At 37.9% G+C, this 13,226-nt stretch overlaps 1 protein-coding gene across 3 annotated transcripts in view; it reads left to right on the forward strand.

The window, feature by feature from the left end:
- The first annotated feature begins 3,432 nt into the window (after positions 1–3,432).
- Positions 3,433–13,226, forward strand: part of COL8A1 (collagen type VIII alpha 1 chain) — a 215,016-nt gene continuing 205,222 nt past the window's right edge. The window contains exon 1 of one of the 3 annotated variants that reach the window (XM_074214315.1): positions 3,433–3,639. The gene's annotated coding sequence lies outside the window, so the exon portion shown is untranslated. Of the gene's footprint in view, positions 3,696–13,226 lie in introns of all 3 variants that reach the window. The other 2 variants (XM_074214313.1, XM_074214312.1) reach the window with 2 other exon arrangements.

The following is a 13,226-nucleotide window of genomic DNA, read 5'->3' on the forward strand; positions in this document are numbered from 1 at the left end:
CTCATCCTGCTCTCAATGACCTAAAATGGGAAGTAGAAAGGGAATAAGCTTTTATCTAACTCCTACTATTTGACAGGTGAAACAGTAGATAGAGCACTTGGCCTGTAGTAAGACCCAAGTTCAAATCTAATCGCAGATACTTACTAGCCGTGTGACCCTGGGCAAGTCATTTAACTCTGTCTGCCTCGATTTACTCATTTATAAATGAATTGGAAAGGGAAATAGCAAACAACTCCAGTAACTTTACCAAGAAAAGTCCATGAAGAGTAGGAAACAATTGAACAATTACAACTATATGCCAAACACTATGCTAAGCACTATGTTTTTAAATATGATCTCATTTGATCCTCACAACAGCCCAGGGAGGAAAGTACTATTATTATCCTCATTTATAGTGGGACAACTAAGGTTGACAGAGATTAAATAACTTTCAATATCATTTATAGTAAGTCATTTATAAGTTTATAACTAGTAAGTGTCTGAGACCAGATTTGAGCTCATGTCAGTGACAAATTACAAGTGTGGCACTGCTTTACTGTGACCTAGGCAGGATGGGTGTTTTCCTCTCATTTAATAGTAACAGGGCTTGAAATGACTGTCATGATGCAATGTCTACATAAACCACCAGAGGTTGCTCTGAGCTCAAGCTGCTCTAGCTCCCTTCCTCCACTCAGGGCACCTACAGCATCTGGCTCCTCCCAATACTAAGGCACTTTTCAGTCTCTGTACAAACATGTCTTGCCTGGGTCCCTGAACCTCCCAGCTTTCCCTTGAGTGCCCCTAGCTGGGGTTCATTCTAGACTCATCTAAGGGTATGGAAACATTCCTGACAATAATCCAGAATTTATTTGCTTCATGTTGGCACCCATCCAGTTGAGATTCTAATCTCCTTCCCAAATTTACCTGAACTAAAAGGATTATTCATTCATAGGAGAATTAAAATGGACTCTTGACTACAGGGGGAAAAAATGAAACTGCCAATGTCAGAACCTTGCCACTCCTAGTAAGGTCTGAAATCTCAAATTGCCCCCACTGGGTTTTCTGGACAGTTGGTCTTTTGGTGGGGGGGAGTAGGACACTTATTATACCTTATTAGGGAAATATGCCCCAGCATCTGCTTTCAAAGTCTCAAGAGGAAAGTAGGAAATAATCTCCCTGCCATCTGGCTACTGGTCAGCAAGTAAAACTTGGCAAGATTTCCCTCCCCCTCCTTTTAAATGTCGTCCTCCTCTTCATAGTGCCACATTACAATGACCTTAGGCAACTTCTTTTTATGTTAAATGACCCAGTCAAGTCCACTCCACCCTTCCTGCTTTTCTCTGGCACCTGGAGATGGCAGGAAAATACAGACAAAAATCCAACCAATATAGGTTATACTGTGTAACAAGAGAGAATGTAATAAGGAGGAATGTTAACCAGTGTTAGAAGAAATTTCAATAGAGAGAGATCCCTTTCCCTGAGAAAATCAAGGAAGACTTCATGAAGGAAGTGACTGGCACCCGAGGTAAGCTTTAAAGAAAGGACAACGTGTTGACAGAGATGAAGACACAAGAGATAGTTCATTCCAAGCATAGGGATGGCATGAGCAAAGGCAGAGGTATGAGAGAAAGCAGGATAAAAACAGACAAAAGCAAGCATTTGGATTTGGATGAAATATTGAGTTTGTGAAAAGGAATATTATCAAAAAATCTAAACTGTTGGTTGGAGTCAGATGGGGGGCCTTTATTCAGTAGGTAATATGTAATTCTAGAATCTAAAAGGAATGTAATAATCAAACTAGTCCATTGGGAAGATTACTCTGGCAGTCATAAGAAGGATGGATTGAAGGAAAGAAATTATGCAAACAGGAAGACCATTAGGAAGGCTAATACAGTTAGGGTGCTCTGAACATATATAAGATAAATAGCATGACATGTTTCAAAAAAAGGCACAGAAGCTGAATTCAAATCCTACCTCCAAGATCTTTGTCATCTCACTAAATCTGCAGAGTCTCTTTATTTTTAAAACTGCATTAAATGCCCCTTTGAGATCCTTTACAACTCTAAATCTATGACACTATCACTATATTCCTGCAAAGATCTTTTCCCTCCCCTCCCATCTCTGCCCCAAAGCTCTTAAAAGCTATCACAACTAAGAGACTTTAAGCTTTAATATCATACATACATGTATTACAATCTTAGACCAAGAACTTTCTTTTTAAACCTATTTATTTGTGTGGTGGAGATGGGGAGAAGGGAATAAGTAGGGAGTGAGTCACTAGTTAATAGGGAGGAGAGGGCTGAGTACTTTTTAAATACACACACACACACACAGAGAGAGAGAGAGAGAGAGAGAGAGAGAGAGAGAGAGAGAGAGAGAGAGAGAGAGAGAGAGAGAGAGAGAAGTATTTCTGCAGCCCAGATTCCCTCCTAAGGATTTCAGAATAGCATCTTTGGATCCCTTCAACAGCTTCTGGTGCTAGATACTCCCAGAGTTTCAAAGGCAAGGCGACTCTCAGAAGGTTATGACACCAGGAATTTTTCCTGCTGTTAGAAATGGAAGTTTTTAAAAGGCAGAAAATAACCCAAAGCGGGATTCACTGAAGTCCTATGTTATGTAAGCAGATGTTAGAGAATTGTAGTTGCTTTAGAGAGATTCCATTCTCTGCGAACAAATCTCCCCTGATCCTCCCACAAACTTCTCTGGCTTATCCTAATACATCGGAATACCTTAAGCACAGCCCATGGATATTTGGAAGTCGGAGGGCATAAAGCGTAGGACCTAGATTAAGATATTTCTCTTGTCAAATAAACTTTATAAAGAGTGATCCGGTGTTGGCAACCTCAAGGAGAGGTGGGTAGCTCTTGTGGTTTTGGGGGATATGGGGAGGAGGTGTGGTCTCTGATATGTGTAAATTAACTATAGGAGTCAGGAATCTATTCCCTGTATCCCTGGGCTGAGATGAAATCGAATGTATTTGCTGCTCTAAATTATTACTCCCTTCCCTTTAAATTTCCTCCTGGTCTTTCATTCTTTTTATTTCCCTTCACAATTGTTTATGGTAGGTTTTAAAATTAAAAGGCAGTGGCTTTTCTCCCTCCTTCCCCCCCCAACTCCATAATAGTAATGATCCCTGTAGCCATTATGTTTTACTCACACATTCAAAGAAAAAATTAAGGTTAAAATTAAATAAATTCAAAATCCTTCTCCCCACCCTCATCCCCTACTTCCACCGCTATCTTCCCACCCCGGCAGGCTCTTCTTGGTTACTGATTTCTTCTCTCCATCCCTTCAGATACAATTGCTTCTCTATTCCTCTGCCTTTCCATCTCTCTTCCTCTCCCTAATCCTATCCCCTTCCTTGCTTCTCTCCTCTCCCTCCACGCTCCCCCCGCTTTTCCTGCTTCTCCCTCCACCCCTTTTCTCCCTCTCCTCCTCAAGCTCCTTCTCCCTCCCCAGAGAATAGAGTGGCCAGTTCCTTTAGAGAGCTGCCCGCCTGCCCGCCTGCCTTCTCTCTGCCCACCTACTATGAGAAGCAGCTCCTCCCACCTGCCCATAAAAGCCAAGTGCTTGTTACCAGCAGCTGATCAGAGAGCATTTTCACAGTCCTCTCCTGTTGGGAGCCACTCTTCTTCTCTCCTTGGATCTTAAAGACTCCAGGTAAGACAATACCTCTTCAGGCATCTGACTCTCCCGGACACAACAGCCCCTAAGGAGTAAGTAGACTTTGTGGCACATCCCTTACTGTTTGTCTCGAGGTATTGGTACGGGTTTCTGCAATGCCTGCCCCATCAGCTGTTCCTAACTAGCATCTGGTTTAAAAACAAACTCCTGTTTCAACAGTGAAGTTGAAAAAAAGTCATCTTGTGGAGAAACAGCAGCATAGAAATTGAAGAAACGTTTTTTTTTTTACATTCTTCCCCCTCCCCTTATAGATTGTCGGGGAAGTAAAGCTGAGTCTATTAAAAGTGTTTTGCTTGCTTTTCATTGCAAATAATTTACAGATCAATAGGGGGATGGAGTAAAAAGCCTTGTCATGTAGTCAAATAAGTTATTTTCGAAGAACACAATTGCCTTCCTAAAATAGAACACTCAAAGATCCTGTGAACGATTTTTGTGGTGTTTTTCAAACCCCCAAGATTGCTTCTCTAAGTTCTTTAAAAGAAAAAGAAAGAAAAAGGAAAAAAAAATCTTTCCAGGTTTCAGTGCTTGGAAAAAATGATGTGAACTGCTGCCCTTTGCAGAAAGACAGCAATCAGGTGGCTGGTAGATAGGAAAGGATGAACATCTATAAGTAGGCTGGGGCAAAATGAGTTACTTTAAAACTAATAAAAGGTGAAGAATTTGTTTAAATAAAACACTTTCCCATGATCTCTAGTAAGATATACACACACACACACACACACACACACACACATATATATATATATATATATATATATATATAAAGACATAATGATAATAGAAAAATAAGAACTGAACCTGTGATTTCAATTGGTAAAATCTCTCTACCAAAATAGTTCAGCATTTCCTATGCAACCTATAATCTTAGAGAATTTGCACAGGGCATTTTGAAGCTAAATGACTTATCTAGGGTCACAATGTGTCAGAGGTGGGGTGAGAATCCAGGTCTTCCTGGCTTCAAGGGTTCTCTTGACAGTGTGCTATGTTGCCTTTATATAGGAAAGTTGGGGAGGGGGTTAAAGATTTGGAAGATCTGGGTTCAGATTTTACCTTGGGCATATACTGACTTTGAGATCTTCAAAAAAGTTATGAAACCTCTTAAAACCTAGGTAATTCTCTAAGATATGAAATTGAAGAGAATTTATCCCGCATTGGTTGAGGGAGACCCTCACCAGGAGCTCACAGTAATCACAGGTCCAGTTCTTATCATCAACCTTGAAGGTTTCATCTGTACCTCTTTTTGCTTATACAGATTTTTAGAACTATATTAAATTTGTCTGGATGGCACCTGTTTCTCCTAAATTTATCCATCTATTGAAATAACATATCCTCTCTCTCTAAGAGAGTCTTGAATCCAGGGTATCTTCCTAATGTCTAATCAGATACCAGGAATGGGGAATGCAGACCTGCAAAGGGGAGGGGGGAACTGCTCCACAGTGGCTCAATCTATTTAAAGTAGTTATTTTTTGCTCCCACATTCTAAATCCAAAACAGTATTTTCTGTTTGCAATGTACAACATCCCTCTCATGTGGCAGAGGAAACCTCTTCACATGTTTGGATTGTGTAAGAGCCTTCTTAAAGAAGAAAACCCACGGCTGCCTTTCAGGAAACCAAACCACTCTATTAGTCAGGGTCCTGTGAAAAGAAAGGGAAAATGTTTCATTTTTCTTGCTATTTTGATTATTTCCTTCCTCTTCCTGTCCCCCTCTCAGAAGAATATGATCTTTAATTAATTAACCTGTCAAAAGTTCTTTGTTACTTTTAAAAATTAAGGATCACCTTTAAAAGCTGGAATTTGTCTCTTTAGGTCATTATTGCATGATTTTTAATTTGTTTTAAAAAAGTAATTCATTAAAAAAATTCTACTGAGAAGAGCCTAGTGCTGCTCCAAATGGAGAGGAGATAGAGAATTTATGTATCCCACAAGTCTAGACCCTGTAAAACTTTATTTCAGTAAGGGAATTACCTAGAAGAACAGTTTCTATTAAGATGACATGAGATTTCTGGATAGTCAAGAAAACTTGTGTCCTGGGTGCATGGAGATACCTTTTATCACTTGTCACTAAATACAGGGTGATTTTTTTTTTATGTCTACTAAAAATGAGTAATCAACCATGATAAGTACCCATATAGAGCACAAGAAATATGTGGTATGTTCAAGCCAATTCTTGTTTAAGGTTTTGATTTTATTTTGTTCTTTTGTTCAGTTCAGCATCATTGCTTATGTGATAATGTACTTTCCTGGACACCATGTCCTCTGGAGAAAAGTTATCTTTTCTGAGAAATTTTTTTTTCCAAATTGGAAATAATTCTTATAACACACATTCATCTGAAGAGGAAAAGAAGGTCTTTGGATCTCCCTTTGTTCTTTCTAGTTATTCACTCTGTTCTCTCTGATCTGATGGATATGTCTTGGTATGTACTATCCAGTTAAAACAGTTAATAGAATAAAGTAATCAAACATCCATTGATTAATTCATCAGTGCCCTAGTATGTGCTACCCTTGTGAAGCTAATGAATTATGAGAGATAATATGAGTGTTCGTAACCTCATTTTGTTGGCATATTTTATTCAGGTATTTTCAAGATTTTCTATTAGCTTCTAAGGCCTCTTACATAAGATTAAGCCTTCCAACTTTAAGTAAGAGGAAAACATGACGTGGCTTGACAAAACTAGTACTTCCCTTGGTCATTGAACATAAAGAATAGGCACGTAATAATTCCTTGTTGAAACAAATGTTTGTTGAATTGACTGAAGATTCACTCTACCCCAGTTTATATATCTTGTTAATACATCCTTGTTGTATCACCATGTCTCCTGTTTCTTAGAAGTCTACAGCAACTTACCATGTAGTTGATTTTGAATTGTTTTAACTTTGAGACAAAGAAGATATGAGTTGACAAACCCCACCACTACCCTCTTTCCTCTCTGTACCCCCACTGCCTTGCCTCCCATTACAGATATGATATGAGTAGAGTGTTCAGACTGGTTTCTAGTTTATACCAAATAATTGGCATATGATAGGATATTATAGAGAAAGGTATCACTGATACAAATTCAAGGCAGAAGAAGAGAAATTTTAGATATAGCCTACCAGAGATTAAATACCAAAGTGAGAGTAAATCCTTAATATAATCATCTAAGTGGGAGAATATCAAGTGAGAAACAAAAAAGGGAAGAAATGACATACATTTCTTCTCTAGTCAATTGTCCCTAGTGGTTCTGACAGCTGAGGAAAGTGTGATCCATTTTTCCCTGCATCTCATGATCTGACTAATGCAACTATTCTTGTTGACCACAGGTGGATGGAGGATGTTTTATTTTAGTTCATCAACAAGCATTTTATTAAGGGAAATGTCATAATATGGTAGACAGAGTGATAGATTTGGAGTTGGGAAGGCATGGAGTTCAAACTGTATTCTCGGTGGGGGGAGGGAGGAACATACAAGCACACATTTTTAAGTTCAATCTGTATTGTTACCACTTTCTTACAAATCTTGCCAATCTTTATCTTTATAAATTCATGATAATCAACAATAAAACAAGCCCTGATTTCTAGCCATTATCCCATCTAAGTCATAAATACCCACAGAAAAGGTGCAACAATTTGCTCTGACTCCCTTTGTCAAGTTCCTCCTCTGCCATTTACTATAATAGGCATTAATAAATGTTTATTGAGTAATGTTGATAGATTAATGGTCAGGCAAGGAATTTTACATCTTTGAACTTCATTTTCCTTATTTGTAAAATGAAAGGATTGGACTAGATGGTCTCTAAGATCTCTTTTAGCTCAAAATATATCATCCCTAAGCATCTACTACTGTTTGACACTGGGGAGAGAAGACAAAAATGAACCCACCCCACCTTAAAGGAGCTTATGTTCTGCTAGGAGACATATATAGAATTATAGACAAAAGAAATACAAGTTAATTGGATGAACTGACTTGGGAAAATGGATGAGTAGGTTGAAAGCTCAGGGAATGGCTCCTGGAAGAGGTTCAAGCTCAGCCTTGAAGGAAAATAGGAATTCTAACTCTTTAGGACTTCCCTGGGTTCTTTCACATAAGCATTTAATAAATTCACTTGGAAACAAATATTTATTGAATTGACTGAAGAACAAATTTACCCTACCAATGAGATACATGTCTCTATCATATCACCATATCATATCACTATATCACATCATCATGTGGAATGGGGACATTCAAGCTTTCTTCAAAATTATATGTATCCTTGCACATTATGCAAGGGAATTTGCCATTTATTATTTAAACCACTACTAATACATTTTAGTTATAAATTTTCAGAATCTATTTCTTTAGCATTGGATAGTTGAAGCTATTGAGAGAAATATATCACCACAACTTCACACAGTAGCAGATTTCTGATCAGATTTCATATTAGCTTACATGTTCAAAAATCCTTCTTCTTTCTTTCCTTTAATCACCAGGGCCCAGTTTGAATGTCTTCAACACTATCAGAGACTTGACTGTTTTTTTTCCACCTCAAAATACCATTTTGTCCCTCAGACCCATTCTAGAAAAACCTTTCAGTCGGTTTTCCTTTCTGCTCACTGGCCCCTAGATGTAGAAACATATAAGCTATTTCAGAAAGATTCAGAATTTGAAACTCAGAGAGTGCATCCCAGAGAGATGCAGATTTAAGAGATCTTCTAAGAGTTATGCTCCTCTATCAATGGGAAAAGAGGGCAGAGGGAAGGGAATTAAGTTCAAGGTCTGGACCCAATTCCTTTAGGAATTTTGAGCCTCTTCCACAATTAGTGTTGTGTGATCAGGAGCCCTCACCAAACCTAAGCTTCTAAGAATTACTGGACTAATGCTCACAAAATGCTGAGTAAATAAGAAAAAGGATCTTGTTGGGAACTGGCAGCTATTAGACTGTCCAGGATATGCCAACACTCCCTTTTCTAGAGAGGCAAGACTGAGCAGTGTGGAAGGAAGGCAAGTTATAAATTTCTGGAACATCAGGAAAACACAATATTCAGAACAGCCTTTATTTAGTTAATACTGGAAACACCAAAAATAGTTAAGAAAAGTGGACCTTTCATTGCAAAAGGAGATACTGGGAGTGTCATCTATGAGTACTAAATATTGCAATATTGTAAGGGGAAAAGTGATGAAAAGGATATATTTGGAAGATACTTTTGTATAAAAATAAAAGACTTCATTTAAAAAAATTTAAGAAATCCTGGAAGCTGATTAAAGTAGCTTTAAAACCTTTTCTCAGGGATACAAGGAAGCAACTGCAGAATAAGAATGCAATTTAGGAATACCTGTAAGACCAGAGCCTTTTGAGGTTATGCTATAATCAAAAATCCACAAGGCAGTTTGAAACTACAGTAGTTGAAGAGACTCAGGAAAAAATTAGCCAAGAAACTGAATCAAAAATGTAATGGCTAGAAGGGACCCTGCAGGTTCATTGAGTCATATTTCCTGATTCAACACAAGGGTGATTGGAATTAGTAATCATTAAGACTGTTTCATTTTTAGCCTTTTAATTATTCAGCAAATGAAACTCTTTTAATCTTTAATCTTCCTAAGCCAGTTAACTCTACGGGAATTTCACAAGTTACCTGATAACTAGTCTTAAGCTCCCACTGTCATTATTAAAGGCTATAACTTTTAACCTTTTCTAGAAAATTCTTTACCATCTCAGTGTAATTTTCTGTACTTGTGGATTGTTTTAATAATCCCCCAAATATATCCTTCACCCTTGATTTCTTTTCTTGAATTTTAAGGAAGCCAAACTCTCTCCATTTCTCTTCATCGAGCATAATTTCTAAACTGACATTCATACTCTTCTAGTCAGAGTACATGCTTTCATACCACCAAATAAAAATTTACTTTGTTCTCACTTTTTAACCAAATATTATTTTAGATAGTTAGGGAAAAAGACAACTTTTAAGTACTTTGTAAATCTGTGCTGCATAAATTATTTAAAATGACTGATACACTGGGCAGGTAGGTGGAATGATAGATAGAATACATGACAGGAAGCCTCAACTTCCTGAGTTTAAAATCTGGCCTTACATAGTTATCAGCTCTATGACCCAATTTGGCTCAGTTTCCTCATCTGTAAAATGAGCTGGAGAAAGAAATGTCAAACCATTCCAGTAGCTTTGCCAAAAAAAAACCCAAATGGGGTTATGAAGAGTCAGACACAACTAAAAAATGACTGAACAACCCACTGATATTTCTTTTTTTAAAATATGTCCCTAGCTATTCAATTACCAGATTTTCTTCTAATTCTAGTTCAGTCAACTCATTGTTTGGTCTGTGTTTTACTACATATTCTGATGCTGATGCTGCACACAGAGAAACCCTGGGCCTTGCATATGATCCAGTGCTACACTCTTAAGATTTATGAGCCTATGCGCCTGCCCTGCCTATAGCTGGCCTCCCTTATGTGTAATGTCTGTTCTGATGACATCAAGAGTTCCCTGAGAGTGAGGACTATCTTTTTCTTTCTATTGGTATGCCCAGAAATTGACATAGAATAATTGTTTAGAAACTTCATTCATTCATCCATATTGCATAAACCTCAGAATATTCTGTATTGTATTAGAAATTCTGTGAATGAACAATAAGTTTTTCAATATTACAAAGATGTATAGCCTTACTTTTGAGGACATAGAGGGAGGATCAGTGAGGCAGCAAGATGACTCAGTGTTTAGAACACTGGACCTGTAGTTTTAGTCCCCAAGACCTGGGTTTAAAGCCAGCCTCAGACTCTTACAGCTTGTAAGACCCTGGGCAAGTCGCATAACCTCTGCCTATCTCTAGTTCTTCATCCATGAAATGGGACTAATAATAACATCTACTTTGCATGTTATTGAAAAATCAAATGAGTAAATCACAAAATAAATTGAATTATTCTTAATATTACTAGAGAAGTGACTCCGACAAAACTCTTTCTCTCATTTTCTACCCCTAAAAAAAAGTGGGCACTAATTTCTACCCTCTTACAGCCTATGCTTAAGCTCTCATCCACAGTAAACGCTTTTCCTTATCAAGCCCTCCTCTATCAAGTTCCCACTTCACTTGCCCTACCAAGGAAGCAATAACTTAAAATTTCCCCACTAATACTATCCTTTATTTTAGGATAAGTGTGACAGAGATGCAACACTTTGAAATTTTTTTAAGTGGCTTTGAACCTCGAAATAATTCTATTTAGTATTTATGTGGCTCAGTAGATAGCGTGCTGAACTTAAAGTCAGGAAGTCCTGAGTTCAAATCCTGCCTCAAACATTTACTAGCTGTGTGACTTCAAGCAAGTCACATCATCTCTGTATGCCTCAGTCTCTGGCAATAGTAGATTTTTAATAAATGCTTGTTAAACTTATACCAAATTGTTTGCTGCCATGGGAGGGGGGAAGGAAGAGTGTTAGAAAATGTGGAACTCGGGCAGCTAGATGGTGCAGTGGATAGAGCACAGGCTCTGGAGTCAGGACTACCTGAGTTCAAATCCAGCCTCAGACACTTAATAATTACCTAGCTGTGTGGCCTTGGGCAAGTCACTTAACCCCATTGCCTTGCAAAAAAAAATGTTTAACTCATAAATTTGAAAATGGATGAATACTGAAAGCTACCTTTGCATATAATTGAAAAGAAAAAAAAGAAATGACAAAAAGAGAGATAGATGTCCAACATGCTATGCTGCTGCTATTTTCTGCAATATTTCATCAACTTTTCCATGAGCATATAACACCAGAAAAAGTCTGAATCCTACAATTTCAATACTTATTAGCATTATTAATAGAAGATACTTACATAACACTATGTGCTAAGTACTTTTCAATTCTGAAGTCATTTGATCCTTTTCAGCAACCCTGGGAGGTAGGTGCTATTACAGTAGAGAAAAGTGAGGCAAACAGAGATTGTAACTTGCCCAGGATCTGATATTCTATTTGAACTCTGGTGTTCCTGACTCTATCCACTGTGTCACCTAACAGCCCATCTTAAAAATTTTGTTTATATACAGTTGGATTCCTTTTAGGCTTACATTTCATTCAGTTTTTCAAATTAACAGGTCATAAGTGTTTGCAATGCTGAAATAATAAATGCATTTTTACTATATTAAGAAACGAAGTGCAGAAAATTTTAAAGATTTAAAAATCCATTCCTGATAAAATATTAAATAAATCCATAGATTATTAGACCAGATGTTTGTTTGATTTTACTCCCTCTAAAACAAACCCATTAGTTGTTTCTACTTTGAAGCAAGAGGCATGAATCATACTGGTGCATGTTAAATTTCATATACAATACTTCATGTATGATCACCAATCTGAAAATGACTTCTTTCTAAAAAAAAAAAATGCTTCTAAATAGAGGCTCTGGGACTGCCTCTCACAAGCTTTTCATTGATGTATTTACATTATGGACTCTTGCAAGAAGAGCCATAGGTTGACATGCTGAGATTAGAGACAAGCCTGCAATTACTCACAGTTTGATACATAAAGTCGTCAAGCTATTCTCGAATCTCCCAACCAGGCTAGAAGAAAAAAGTTTGATGAATGGGCCTGGCTATGGGCGTGTACTCCAGTCTTGCGCTGCTTCCAGCCTGCTGGGTGAGTCTCCTAAGTCCCCTATGCTGCCGACACTCAGCAGCTGTACTTTTGGAGAGCCCAGCCAAAGACTTCCATGATCCAAGTCGCACGTACACAGTGAGAAGACATGTACTCTGAGGTAATCGAGCTGCCTAAGGACTCATCCACAATCATACCCAGCTCAACGATGTAAACATTCCTCAGGAGTAGTGGGGATTAGTATTTACTCTGACCCAGCAGTAGGGATATTTTGCCAGTTTTGAGACTGTTCATTTCATTTACTTGTCTTATCTGTTACAGAACAAGTTATAGAGTGTAGTGGGTAGAGGGCTAGCACTGAAGTCAGGAAGATGTTTCTGGTCTATATGTAGCCCACGTAATCCTGAACAAGTTGCCCAATCTGTGGTCTAGAAAAATATCTTGAAAACCTGCACTGATTTTAAGAGGAAGTTTTCTCACCTGAGAGATTTCATTTTCTGAATGAAATCAGAGTTCCAATAACTATTCCTATTTATCTCACAACAAGCCTGTTTCCAAAATACTCTGCATCATTCTGTTTTTTCATAGATACTTAAGATTGTTGTTGGATGATATGCAACTCTTTGTGACTTCATATGGGCTTTTTTGGGCAAAGATAGTAGAGTGGTTTACTATTTCTTTCTCTAGTTCATTTTGCAGATGAAGAAACTGAGGTTAAATGACCTACCCGGGGTCACACAAATAGTAAATGTCTGAGATCAGATTTGTATTTAGTTCTTCCTGACTCCAAATCCAGCACTCTATTCACTGCTACACCTAGCTACACCTGTAAGAACTCAAGGCAGGGTATTGGCAGTGATAAATTGGGTTGGCCTCTTATTAGAAGGTACAAGAGAAGATGAGATCAAGAAATGTATGATAGTAAAAGGGAGAAATACAAGGATAGGGTCAAGAATTTGAGAAATATTTTGGGTGAAAAACCAGGTCTAGGATATCTCAAGTTCTAGGAAATGT

The sequence above is a fragment of the Macrotis lagotis genome, chromosome 1, assembly GCF_037893015.1.
Source record: "Macrotis lagotis isolate mMagLag1 chromosome 1, bilby.v1.9.chrom.fasta, whole genome shotgun sequence".
In the NCBI taxonomy this organism is placed as follows: domain Eukaryota; kingdom Metazoa; phylum Chordata; class Mammalia; order Peramelemorphia; family Peramelidae; genus Macrotis; species Macrotis lagotis.